The sequence below is a fragment of the Lichenostomus cassidix genome, chromosome 7 (assembly GCF_008360975.1).
Source record: "Lichenostomus cassidix isolate B80296 chromosome 7, HeHo_3.0, whole genome shotgun sequence".
Taxonomy (NCBI): Eukaryota; Metazoa; Chordata; class Aves; order Passeriformes; family Meliphagidae; genus Lichenostomus; species Lichenostomus cassidix.
Window position 1 is genome coordinate 26,768,550 of NC_139488.1, and position 14,257 is coordinate 26,782,806.

General features: G+C 47.7%; 1 protein-coding gene across 9 annotated transcripts in view; it reads right to left on the minus strand.

The window, feature by feature from the left end:
• LOC146434833 (uncharacterized) overlaps window positions 1-13,437 on the minus strand; it is a 50,623-nt gene extending 37,186 nt beyond the window's left edge. For 8 of the 9 annotated variants that reach the window (XR_014853520.1, XR_014853516.1, XR_014853515.1 and 5 more), the window contains exon 1: window positions 13,310-13,329. The gene's annotated coding sequence lies outside the window, so the exon portion shown is untranslated. Of the gene's footprint in view, window positions 1-13,309 lie in introns of all 9 variants that reach the window. The other variant, XM_085066935.1, reaches the window with a different exon arrangement.
• Window positions 13,438-14,257: the final 820 nt, after the last annotated feature.

Here is a 14,257-nt window from a genome sequence, read left to right on the forward strand (position 1 = left end):
ATCACCCACGTCTCTCAAATGGAAGCCAGCCTGTTAATATAACTGATATTTGCCAGGGCATGAAGCATTCTGCCTCCACCATCAACTTCTGCAGAATACAATGGCTCCATTTTTCACAATTCTTACCAAAATCAGGTTTAGTTTGGGATATTCACCACAAGCTAGGGATGTCTGAGGGTGTTGGCTTGCTTTTCTGATCATTATGTATGAAAATAAATAAGCCTGGTACATGAAAAAGTAGGCACTACCATCTAAGTGCACAGATCTTGAGGTGCAATCTCTGCTGCTGCTCAGGGCTTTCGTCAGCACCAGCAGAATCAAATGACCCACAGCCTGGGCAGTGGCAGGGATGGATTTTGGAAGTATGTCAGAAGCCCTGCAACAGAATCCTGCTAACTTAATCTGGTGCCACTTGATGAACCAACAGCTCATTTTCAACTCCACTAAAGTCAATGGTAAAACCTTTGATAAACATGTAAAAGCAGCAGCAAAATCAGGTACTGTAATGACATGGCTGATACTCCTCTTCCTGTATGTCCTCCTGCAGAGGTCAGAGGAATTGTAGTTAATGAAGAAAGAGGAAAAACAGTTAAATGCAATGAACATGCCCCTGCTTCCCAGCTGCTGGTACAGGGTCTCCACTATCCTCAGCTATAAACTCTCCCTAAAGTCCACCACTTTCTCTCTTTCCAACTGGTGATGATGGGAATTGGTCCCACAGCCAGTAGTGTTCTCAGCCCCATCCCTGGTTTGCATTGCCTGCCTTTGTCCCCCACCAGGCACCTAGGAATTTGTGAGGTGCTGATGGTACAGCACCTCCAGATCATTAAGACAGTTGGACACAAGACAGCCTTTGACTTAAGATCCTAATGAATAAAGAGATCCTGATGCCTTGTTGATTTCCTCAAGCCATATTTTACTTTCAGATACCACTCCTGCTTCAGCAAGAGCAGATGACTTTAGCCAGGCCTCAGTGTCTGAAGTATGTAGGTAAAGGTACTCTGGTGTACCACTGGTATCATGAGACATTTAACATAGCCCCAGAAGACTGCCAGTTTCCTCTCCTCTCCAAAAATACTGCTTCATCAATCACTTGTGAAAGTGTTTTAAAAATTAAAGCCAACTCGCCCTCGCCTTGAAATGGAGGCAGCACTTTCTCTTCCTGCTGTCTGTTAATAGCCTCTCTGCGGGAGGTCACAGGACATTGATTAACACTCCTGAGCTTTTAGTGGACATAGGTTAAGATCATTTGGAGAAGCCACAAACTGAAGTTGTGACTTCTAACCCTGAAGAGTGTGAGTGAAGCAAATACTGTAACTCTCACAGCTGTAGAGTGGGAGATGCTGTGAACAAACTGTAACTTGGTAACATATGAGACTGATGTCTGGTCCCTGATCTCCCAAGACAAGACACTCCAGTTCCTGTGTTTCAGCTCTATTATATGTAAGAGGCCAAAATAAAACTACCTTCCAGCATCTGCAAGAACTCTCCTTGCAGTATCTGAGCACCAAGGAAAGTCAGGTGAGGTTTCCTAAAACCGAAGTGTAATTACTTGAAATTAACTTAATTCTGAGACCTGTGCTCAAGTGTAAGAGCTCCAAGACATTGTCTGAGCACAAGCTGGCATGGCCCAGCTGCCTTGAGGGACACTGAACCTTCCCCTCTGAAGTGGCAAGGAAATGCAGGACTAGGACAGGACTGTGACACCAGAAGACCAGTCCATGACCCATACATGCCTCTCTTTACCCTCCACCAGCAAAACTGTGTGTTTGGTTCTGTCTTTGCAGCTGCTTTTGACCTTTCATCGTTTTCTTCTCCCTTTCCTTCTTTCTCCCCTTTTTTTTCAACAGTCATCTGTTTCCTTCTGGAAAGGGCACCTGACTAGTGATGATGTACAATTGCCTTGGGAGATGGTTTAGGAGGCACAGTGTCCCTCTGACCTGCCTGAAAACAGGAGTTGCTATGTAGCTTCCTTTGCTTTGTTCCTTCAGGAGACCAGCTGGTATTTATAGCATTTCCCCTAAGCAAGGCATCATCCCTTGGTATGGCAAGGCACAGGTGAGAGTGCTTCAGGGAATTCCCACTGAGAGTAAAGGATTTTATAATTTAAAAAAAACCCCAAAAAAACCAAAAAACCCCAAATCCTGTAGGAAATGCTGTTTCAAGTGATTCTGTGAGGTAGGGACTGCAAGAGAAGTAGGGAAGCAAGAGTTCTACCAGTTTCAATACAATCCCATTTTTTTCAGGAAGATAATAAAAGTCCATTTCAATGCAAACCCTCCTTTTGGGGAAAGGTGGAAGCTGAAGCCTGCTCAAATATACACCTCATTTTGGCTGGGATAGAGTTCATTTCCCAGCCTAAACAGTGAAAAAACAGAAGGACACAAAGCAGCCTAGTTCTTATTCCAGGCAGAAAGGAAGGCAAATGGTATAAATGTAGAGTAGGACAACTTAGATGTTTCTCTTAAGTTTGTTTGTTTGTTGTTTTGGGTTCTTTAATGTAAGAGATATAAAATAGATGAAATTGAGCTGGCTAGGATTTTGGGGACACTGGACTGGGTGGGTTGGGATCATAAAGAGTCTGTAAGTTACCTGAAGAGACACAATTGTTTCCCTGGGGTACAAGGGAAGGAGCAAAAGGGCCTTTCTCCCACTTCCGCCCTCGGCGGTGGTGTGCTAAAGGCACACTCAGTGCCACTGATGGCCCAGCTAAGTGTGAAACCTGGCTTTGTCTATACTGCAATAAGAAAAAGTTAAATGCTTCTTTTATTTTCTCTAAGGATATGGTGGAACTAAGCCAAAAATGTGTATTTGTACTGCTCTGCCTATGGCAGCATAAGCACCTTCTCTGGTGAATCACTAGGTCCCCAGAGCTTTTGCTCCTCCTGAATGAATGCCAGTTATCCTGGGGAAGTGCTGCCAGGTACAAGGACATAGTGACACTGCTGGGCTAATGCATGATGGGTGTCCATGGCTGAGAGTCTGCAGGATTCTGCCCCAGACTCCCTGGGATGATGACGTTTGGGATCTAATCCTCAGTATCTGCCTTTTCACTATGCCCCAATTTATTTCAGTTCTTCTGCTTAATGCTATTTTTTTGATCTTCCATGAAGCATTTTCCAAGTATTTTGCCCAGTATCACCCATGAAGCTGGCGAGAGAAGCTCCTCACTGTTCAGAGGCTCTTATAAGCAGGATGTTGGCAGGAAGGTGCACAGGATATCTTTGGAGGTCAAGGAAAACCAAAGATTGCTGCCACCATGCTTCTATGGACAAATTATACATGGCAAAGTTTGGAAATGCATCTTCTGCAAGATGGAGATAAAGGGTGCAAGGGCAAACCCACTCAGATAAATCTGAGGCTTCATTGCAGCTAGAGCAGCCATGTTGACATGCACTAGATTAAGACCAGTCTCAACTGTTTTGATGTTAATTGCCTGGCTGCTTTAATTGAATATAGGCTTCTAAGTCCTGAAGTCAGCTGTGTGACACAACAAACTGATATTTACCTCTTCACTGCTTTATCTTGCCCAGTGCTGTAGGGTCAGTACACATATTCCTGTGCATTAGAGTTGTCCACAGAGCTAATGGATTATTTTGCAAGAAAAGCAAGTAACATTTCACATCTGAAGGGACTGTTCAGACTTTAATTTCAGGCAAAGCCACTCTGGCCTAGGTTCAGTTTCTGCTCCAAGGAATGCCTCCAAGGCACTGATAACCATCATCAGCAACCAGATAATTATCACTGCTGGGCTACTCATTGGCAATGCAATGACTGCATTTGGACACCCTCAGATGGCCTCTGATTGATGATGTGACACTCATGCAATGCAGTCAGTGTTCCTCTGGAGTTGCTGAGGGGCACAGCAGCCTCATGCTGTAAGGACACACAGAGTGACAATATTTAGTAACCATAAAGCAGTGTTTTGAGCTTGGCTGAGGATGAGGAAGCTTTCTAAGATAAGCCCTGGAACACAAGGCTTCCTGTGGCAGTCCGTGCCAATGGGGCTGGCATGCGGAGGGATGCAGGACTGCCGAGTCCAACTTCCATCTTTCTTCTTTGGCTGTCTATTCCAGATGATGTAGGATAGGAATACCATGGGGAATAGAAGATGTCCCTACTGCTTCCAAGCACTGCACTGCCCTGTGAGCTGACTCAGTTAGGTGGAGCACCAGGTCTGCAGCCAGGCCCAGAAAACCACCAGCAGCTGGGAGCAGCAGGTTGTGTGGTGTGGAGATTGCAGGTGGTTCCAGGCTGGGGCTGGCCATGCACTTGCATCAATTCAGTGGCACACCCAGCCTGGCTCCACTGAGCCAGGGGTGTCTCTGAGTCTGTCAAGCAAATTCCTGCTGATGAAGCTGCAGATTATCTTGCAGTCACCCCTGTTACAAGCAGCAAGACAGTGTCTCAGCCTCCTGATCTCAACCTCGGTTAGGGCTTTTTATTGAGAGAACTCAGGCTCAGGTCCTCATCCCCATTATAACTTCAATGACATAAGAGTAGATGAAAAAAGAGAGTAAATACTCTGCATCAAGAGGTGCTGGGGCTTCCTCCAAAGAAAGTGGAAGAGGATCCCCCAGTAGAGTGTAGTCCCACTCAAGCAGCTTTGCTGTCAGGTTCCTTCACTGGGAGGAAGGCTGTGAGGATAAGAGTCTTCCTGCTGCTCCATGCCCCCACGACTAACTTTGCCCATCAGCCAAGCTCAGCAATGGGGACAGGAGGCTGGCCACCACCAAAGGCTTCCTGGACAGGTGTGCACTTGGAGAAACGCTGCTGGAAGACACCTCTGACTGCAGCTTTCCGCTCCTTGAAGGACAGTTCCCCTCGCTGAGCACCATCCCCATGTGCTGGACCTAGGAGTAGACTCACAGGCTCATCTGCACCAAATGACCACAAATCTGTCCTCACAGCCAGTACATCAAACAGAAAGGAAGCTGGAGACCTGGACTATTACATACAGAGAAGCAGTACCATAGGCTAGTGTTTATCCTCATTTACATGGATGTAAACAACCTGCTCAGAAGCAAGCAAAGGTACCTAATTTTGGCTACAGCAGGAGTGAGGAGGCCACTGCATGGGGTACAGAGCCACCAGGAGAAGCTACAGTGAAATCAGCCCCCCCGCCCTCTTCAAGCCATTTACTGCAAGGATGAATCAATAATATGTATCGAGCTGGGAAAGTTAATCTGCATCCAGAGCATCATAACAAATTAAAAGGAAATAAAATCAGTACAATTCCACTGGCTCTCATTACTATCACAGTGGAGAGTAATTAAAGTCTATGGGGCGAATTCAACGCTGTAGGAACTCTCCAGAAGCCAAAGCCACTGTACAAGGGCATTGCTTTTTCCAGATGCTATGTATTTCCAACAGCAGCAAGAATGGCAAAACAGGCAAAGAGGACAGGGCAGGGTAAGAGCAGAACCTCTTTAGGAGAAAGGCATTCTGCTTCTTGCTCTTCCTCATGTGGAGTCACACGGCACACCTGCTGCTTTGGTGCTTGATGTGCTGACTCCAAAAGCTCCAGGCATTTGTATGTGGGGCTTCCACTCAAGGACTTCCCAAGCCAATACACAACTGCCATTAATCCTCTCTGGCTGTCACCCCATCCTGGCTGTTCCCTGCTCCCCTGCATTACCCTGCTGCCTTTATGTGAACTAATTGTGTGATCTGCTAATTGTGTGAACTCCTCTCTCCTCCCCACTCCTGAGCACAGTCACCCCGCTACATGCTCTCTTAGTTGCTGAAGAAATGCCTTTTTCTGCCACAGAGCACGTTCTGTTGCCTGATAATGCTCTCAACCCATCTTTCTGTGCTTTCCTATAAACTCCTTATCCTTTGACCTACACACATCCCTGATGAAGCTGAAGGAGGACTATCACCTGCCCCAAAGCCACAGCCACTTGCACTCCCATCACAGCTCTGCTCCAGTCCTGTGTTAATGATGAGCTTTAGCTGTGCTATAAAGCAGGAATTCAACTTGAAGCAGCATCCACTGCCCAAGCCTTGGTACCTTGACCCTGAGCAAGGCCCCGCTGCCCCACAGCTGAGGCTCTGTGCTCAGCTGAGCACCTGATTCCCATCGAGTGGAAGAAGATGTGTGAAACACAGGAAGCACATCCCTCATCGCTGCACACAGCATTGTGTCCAACCACCCAGCACTGCAACATGAGGCAGTTGCACACACTGGCACACAGAGGGGCAACTGATGGTGACAGTCAGTGGCATGGGGCTGCAAATGCAAAGTTCACAGGGCTTAGGAGCTGGAAACCGCCATTAAAGGAGAGAGGTATTGGATGGAACAAATCAATTTGGGGAAGTCCTATAGATGGTGTGTGGCAAAAGATTTTAGCTCAGCACGCTTGTCTAGCCTTTACCTTTATGAACCTCTTATCTCCTGTCACCAGACCCTGTGCATGACTTCCACCTATGAAAGCTATGCAAATGTCAGCAGGATGATGCAGCTACTAAATACCATGTGTGGCAAACACCAGTCTGCATATGTACAGTGTGCTGAGGGCTCTGCCACAAGGACATGTTTACCATACAATAATTATGGTAATCTGCAGAGATAATCCAAAGTGGATTGTTAACGCTATTTTACAAATTGATGTGCTATGGTCCTGCAGGTAGAGCCATGGACTAAGAGTTGTATTTCCAGATATACCATGTTCTTGTTCACTGTCTGGAAAAGTGGACGTCTCACTTGACCTGGACTTACCTCAGCGTGCCTTTCAAAAGTTCAACCACTTTATTAACACATATCCACATCTGTAACCATGTTCAAATTCACCAATGAACAGCACAAAAGCCTCATTCTTAAGTCTTCAGCACCTTTAGTCACAGCCACATTATCAGAGAATGTGCTTTATCATTTCACCAAAAATAAGTGCTCACATCTTTCAAAACAATCCAGCAAGGAAAGCAAATGGAAATCTGCCCCTTAATAAGTACCTATCTAGGGGCCAACCTCCCTCATTTTTCTATTTTCCATCTGAAAATAGCAGACCATCTCTCCAGATATATAAATCTCATCTGCCTTTCCTATTGCAACAACTTTTACTTGATTTGTATGATATTTATACATTCTTCAAATGGATTGCTCTTTAAGGTAGTGTTAGCTTGAGGCATAACAGGAGTTCTGACCTGAATATTACTTCACTCAAAAGGGACTGTGCTCTGATGGTCTTTAAATGAGGTGAGATATAGGTAAAAGAATGGCTCCCAGGCAAAGAGGAAATAAAATTTCTGACTCTCATCCCTCTGGACAGGCTGGGGAAGGTAGGGAGCTTCTCTCTATGGAGGTCAAAAGCCATCCAAAGGTGTGCACTAATGTATGCTGCACTGTTGTAAGTGTGGACAGGATGGCTGATGTGGCTGTGGGCTGTGTTAGTGCCTGCAGCTGCATCTCTGGCTGGGTTAGCTCTGTTTTATGGATTTACTTCATGCTACCGCTGTAATGAAGAAAAGCCTGAGGAGTGTGCTGAGAGCCAGAACAAAAAGTGTTGCAGAGTTATTGCTCCACTGTCTGCATCTGATCAGAAATATTGCAGCACTTTAGACAAGCAATGACTGTTTCCCTTGGGAACGTGGCTCTGTGGTACCCAGGTAAGGAGAGAACCCAGAATGAAGGGCAGAAGATCCTCACTGAACGACAGGACTGGCTATTAACAGACCTGGTTTTCAGAGCTGAGAATGAGACATCAATTATTCCTGCACCTGTTGGAAGGTGTTCCAAGACTCCAGTGACAGATCAAACAAGCTAGCTATGGACCTTAATCTTTAAAAGCTGATCAGCTGAGGGGCTGCTTATCAGTACAAAGGAGTCCATGGCCTACCCATTCCTCTTTCTAAAACAGATTTTCTTTTTCTTTCATTTTTTCTCCTGTGACTTCGGCTGATATTTGTTTTCAGTGATACTGAGCTTTAGGGGAACCTGAAGTACTGTCTTGTGAGGTCTCCCCACTGCAGGTATGGCTTCTGTGATCATAAAGCACCAATTTCCAAAGCTGTATCTAGCCATGAAATAGGAGGAGAAGTGCCACACTGGGGCTTACTGACAGGTTATCTTGTGTTGTGGAAACCTGAGCCCTGATTGTCCACAGAGAACAGAGCTGTTGCAACAGCTGTGGTAAAAAATGGGACACATCAGTGCAAAACAGTTAAGTACTGGAAACCAGGACTCCTGAGGGAGTGCTCTCATCTTCTTGTAATTGAGAGGTCTCAGTTCAGGCCTGAGGGGTTTTTTTCAGGTTAAACTACCACAGCACATATTAGCAGAAAAACTCTATTGATCCTTCATGCGAAGCAGTTACCTCCCTGGCTCTTACAAGGCACTTTCTTGAAAAGGATTTTTCAAGACAGACCTCCTCCTGGAAGAGGATGCTTCTATCTACCACTAGAAGCAGGCTGGAAGGATCAGCCACACCACCATGAATGACAGCAGTATTTCAGCACAGAGCTGACTGATATCCCCAGGCACTGATATCCTGTTAGTCAAGGTGGCTCAGCTTCAATCCAGTACCAGCCACGGCTGGTGCTAATTCTGCTCCAGCCAAACTCTGACCCACTCTTTTGCCTCTAGACCTCTCTTCAAGGTGTGTTTATTGAGAAAGATGCCTGTGATGTAAAGATCCTTAAGATAAGCAAGGACTTGAGCAGAGAGAATGGTAGGCAAGTTGTCCTTGCAACAAGCTAGGAAGCCAGAAGGTAAATCTGACACAACAGCTCCAACAGGCTGTGACACTACAAACTAATGTGTATCACTTCTGTGCTAGGTCTGAATGGAGCTGTCTTTGCTCAGTGTCTGAGGGTCTTTAATTCTCTTTTTCCTGGGGGAAGAACCTTGAATGAAAAGTTCAGCTGTGTGTACTCTGAGTCTTGTGAATCACTTGATTGTGGTCAAAGCCAGTGTCATCTTTCAGTTGCTAACTGGCTTCCTAAACATGCCTACAGAAACAGTAGGATTGCTGTGTGGTAAACAAATTACTTTTGACAGGATACTGCCAGCACTGCTCCCAGACACCAGGGAAGCCACAAGATGGGCTGCACAGTGTCTGACTGGAGCAGCTTTAGCCTTGCATCCACAGCGAGTGCAGTGTCAGGCTGCTTCTGCAAGCACTGACAAAGAACTGAGCCTGCAAACTCCCACTACCATCTGCTGAAGCTTCATATCCCAAAGGAAAAATGGATTTTTGCTTACACTTATCTTTAAGCATTTCAACAGCAGAGAAGGCAAGGGCGTAGACACTCTCTCTATCTAAAAACACAAAGCCATGTTTTTTCTTTACAAGAAAAAATTACTGCTGCTTCTTGACTTCCCATCTAGGACAGGGTTTCTTTCAAAAGCTTTAGAACCTTTAGTCCCTTTCTGCGGAGAAATCCTTAGGACAGGAACTGCTGAATTCCCAAACAGGCTATTTCTAGAATGTGAAGAGACTGTTTCAAACACAGGTTCCAAAAGGTCTGCAAAGGGCCTCAAGTTATTCCAGGCCCTGAGATGTTACATGGCAAAGTAAATATCAGCAGACAGTGGAGATTTTTTTTTTCTTTTTCTCCTTGTGCTTCACCTTGAAGCAGCTGTTAGCAAAGCCAGAAAACTCCTCTGCCCCTTGGTGTATTTAATACAGCCTTGGCAAAGGGACTGCAGTCTGTCAGCTCATGAATATGGGAATTGCCTAATTCTCCAGCTATTCTTATTACCTCAGCCTGAGGATCCCAGCTTTCCATAACTAATTCCTGAAATTACAGACTTTCCACTATCCTTTCTGTCCTTGAGCAGCAAATGGCTCCTCCTCCTGTAACTGATGCTGGTGGCTGTGTGGTGCCACTGGTTTTCCCAGGGCCCTCCCCTAGCAGGGATGGCACTGTGGATAAGGTTACTGACCCCCACACTCGTGCACAGCTCCGGGAGACACTCATCCTTTGTTGCTGTAACTTACAGGAGGATGTCTGGAAAATAACAAATGCTGCATGGCCCTGTGCAGTGGCTCGGGCTGGCTGGGCAGTGGGCTGGCAGCTGTAATGCAATCCTGGCAGCAGAGATCTCTCACACTGTTCTACAAGCTACAAAGCTCCCTGCCTCCCTCCACATCCCACCTTGTCTGTGACTCCCAAGAAGTCTCAGGATTTGCAGTGCCTTCCGCCTGTCACTGTATTTTCCCCTCATTGTCACATATGTTCTCAGTCCACCTTCCCTCTCTGTGCCTATGTACCTGTTTTCTACCTCTTCGTTATTTTTCCTTATATCACTGATCCTGCCAGCCCTGTCCATCCTCCCAAGAGTCAGAGCTAAAGCTGTTCCTGTGCTGGAAGGTGATAATGGCTGCCAGGAACCAGCTGTGAGGGCTGCTGTGAACTGCAAAGCAGATGGAAGATGAGACTGGGCTAATTATGAAGCAGGGACTGCAAAACTTGTGGAGATGCTGGCCAGAGGTGCCCAGTTTATTCCAGAGACAAATGGGTACATCTTTTGAATGTTGGCAGGTGTCATGGGAGCAGGAAACTCATCAAGCAGCGGAAAGCTTTCCAATCCTGGCTATGGAGTGCTGCATGTGATGCCTCCTCATCTCACTAACACCCGCAACTGCTGCTGCCAAGCTGCTCTGGACAAGGAAAATGTGCTCACTGCAGTGGCAGCTGAGGAAATCTCCAGGCTGGTTCCAAGGGCTACATTCCTGCAGGGCACAGGCAGGTAAGAGCTTTTGTTGTAGGCCAAAAAGCAGCTACAGCAGCACAGGTTATATTGCAACAAGGATCATGGCAAGGTGGAAAAAAAATGTTAAGATCTTCCTGGTTTCTTTTGTGATACAGGTTTTTTTCCCCAAGAGCTTGCCAAAAAGGTAACTGCATCAATGGAAAATAAAAACTGGGTTATGTCCTCTAGTAGTTAATTTCTTAGTTCCAAACTGGCCCATTCAAAAGCTGCATAAAAAAACACCTTCCAAGTCCATGGTTTTGTAATCAGAACCTCCCTTTCAATTAGTCATTTTATAGGGCTGTAAACACAATAATTCCATCAATACTATGGAACAGTCATGTTGCATTTGTATTAACATAAATGTGTGCTGATATGCCATAGAGCTAATCTGATATGACAGTAATTGGCTGATGCCCAGCCATGGAAGCCCTGGAGCTATGCTTGCTGTCTCTCCTCTAAAAGAACTGTCCTCTGAAACACTGGAAAGGAAACAAACTGTGATGCCATATCTTACCTGCCATCAATCAGCAATGCTTCTTGCACCTGCAGCACTGAGGTGTTTGAATTTGGGGGGTAATTCTTTGGCTGGGGGAGTTGTATTAAAAGTGGAACTTGATCTTCTACAAACTTAAATATTAAGAAACCAGGATTTCCAGACTATCTTATTAGACTAAATCAGACTTAGCAAGCATGCAATGGATAATAAACTCAAAAAAGCCATAAAAGCATTCCTTTCCCTTTCCTCTGTGACTACTGGGAGCTGTGTATCATCACCTAGTCTGCAGTAGGCTTTTCTTACACAGATGAAGCTTAAGGAGCTTAAAACTTTATAAATGCTTTGGGGCTACTGTTGTTACAGACAGAGGCAAGTCTTAAATCTGAGGCTGCAGCTGGGGTTCTCTGGTTAAAGGCCTTAAAGGAGATCAATATAAGCAATGCCTAAGGATGTGAACCAGATCTCAAATACAGTTCATCTCCTGTCTGGGCCATGAAAGCAAGTAGACAGACTAAAAAACCAGGCTAGGATCAAGAGTTTTCATAGTTGCAGTCAAAATAGGAACCACTTATTTTGCTTTTAGAAATATACCCTTAGCGAGGAGAGACCATGTCTCTTTTTGAGGGAGGCTATCAAAGAAACCACAGCAGACACCCAGGCTTTCTGTATTTGGCCCATCAGCTCCGTGCATGCTTTGCTGTCTGGCTGCACAGTACCTTGCCTAATGCATCCTTGTCCATGCTAGAGCTCTTGGGTTCTACCTCAGTACAAACCAAAGAAGAGAGGCTTGTTTCATTCAGAAACCAACAGTATGGCACTAAAGGCACATCACTTTTGGCAATAGGCAAGAGCAGTACCTCAAACCCCAAAACACATGTGGCCTGACAGTGCCCAAAACACCTCCTGAAGCAGCCAGTGAAATTAGGAGAATTTTTTTTTTTAAGTAAGGTGGGGCAGAGCACCTTAAATAGGGGATTTGGAATCTGTGTTTAGGTTCTGAATTTTACTTAAATCTTTCTAGGTCTCTGATCTGTTCCTTCATCTGTAAAATGGGATCAATAAAACCTCCCCGACTTGCAGCAGTGCTCCCAGGCTTAATTGATGTCTGTGAAGCATTTTGAGAGCCACAAGTGAAAGAAACCATTACCAAGCCCTCAGGCCTTACTATAATACCAACAAACAACGCAGAGTTGTTTATAATGCTTTTCAGTGCCACAATGACTAGGAAATGAGGGAAGGCTAAATTGTAGATGCACCCAGTGCTGCTTTGCTGCAGTGTAAATGAAAATGGCAGGAGTAGATTTTATAGATTTTCCTCCAGGGAATCCTGCTTTCAATAATGCAGTAAAACTTCTGCCTCTATGGATTAAAACAGATGCCCTTGCTAAGACCTCAGGTAACAAAACATATTATGAATCTGGGAGAATGCGTCTTGGAGTTGAAATCACATGGAAACGAATTAAGAAATTACTCACTCGGACCTCGCAGATTTAAAGAGCCAAGTGCTGCCCAGCCACCCCTTCCAACGACTGAACTCAGCCTAGTACCGTACCAGCACACGATATCCAACCTTGCACAGGACAAAAAGCCCCCAGGCATCTCCAAGGCTCTATCCTGCCGACTGCAAAGCTCTCTGTCCCTGCGGTAGCAGTTTTAGGAGCCGAGAGGAGCGGCCGGGCTCGCCCGGAGCAGCGCACGGGCAGAGCGCTCCGGCCCGGGCTGCGCCAGCGGAGCCCCGCTGCCGGCCAGCAGCGAGCGAGCGCGGGGTGCGGGCGGCAAGCGGGAGCCGGCAGCGAGCAGGTGTCAGCCGGGCAGGTGTGCAAGGGCTTGGGAAGCGCGGCTATGCCCCCGCTGCCGGTAGGACCCGGGGAACGAGACCCAGCGCACAGATAGATCATAAAGCGCCCCGTGAGCGGTCCCGCAGCCCTCCCCGCCGCGCAGCCATTTGCCTTTGTTGCAGCCCCGCGCCCGCAAGGTGCGGCGGGGCCGGGGCCGGGGATGAAGATGGAGCTCCCTCCCCGGTCGCTCTTCCCTCACAGCACGGCAGTGGGGACACGTCCTGCGGGACCGGCTGCCGAGAGGGACCCGCCCGCCCGCCGCCCGCACCTACCTACCTGCGAAGCCCGCCCGGGACGCGTCGCCCGCCGCCTTTGTTGTGCATGCCCGCCCCGGCAGCGCCGAGCCGCGGGTCGGCTCCGGCCCGGCCCCTCGGCGCCCGCCGCTCGCAGGCCCGGCTTAGCCCGTCACCACGGCAACGGCGGGCGCGGCTCGGGCGAGGTACCGGCTCAGGGCCCCGCCCCGAGCGGGCTGAGGGGACACGGCGGGCGGGCCTGAGGGGACACAGCGGGGGGACCCCGCAGGGCCCCGCCCCGAGCGGGCTGAGGGGACCCAGCGGGGCGTCCCCGCGGGGCCGGGAGCGGGCGATGCTGAGGGGACAGGGCGGAGGGTCCCCGCGGGGCAGGGAGGAGGCGGCCCCGCAGCCTCGGCTTTACGGAGTTCGTCTCTCGGCGCCCGCCCTTCTCCCCAGCCCTGCGCCCCTCCTTCCCCAGAGTGCCGGGCAGTTCCCAGCTGGGCTTCGGTTAGCCCTCGGCTTCCTCTTACGCTGCTTGGGATCCCTCATTTTCCATATCCGGTAGCTTTTCTTTAGACTGGCCACCTCGGGAGTCCCTATCTCCGGTCACAGATCGCACGTTCTTTTGTCCTACGGCAAGCACGGCTCTGGTGACTCTCCTGACTATCTTCCTGCATCAGCCTCCTCAGGCTCTTACACGTGACGGGCAGTCTCTCTGGAAAGAGGGGAGCTGCTCTGAGAATAAAGCCAAAGCAGTGGTAACGCCTCCATTCATCCCTGTTTCTGGGCATAGGAATGAATTGTATCCTGCATTTACAACTATTTTAATTGACCATTCATTTTAGGGATAACCATGACAGCTTGAACCTCTTCTCTTTCAGTCAGCAAGGACTTGGCAAATTATTGGTTATGCTGATTGTTTCTAGGATTAAATGCCGCAGTTCATTGGCTCTATCATGTAATGCTAGATTGAGCTGGGTCTTGTTACCTG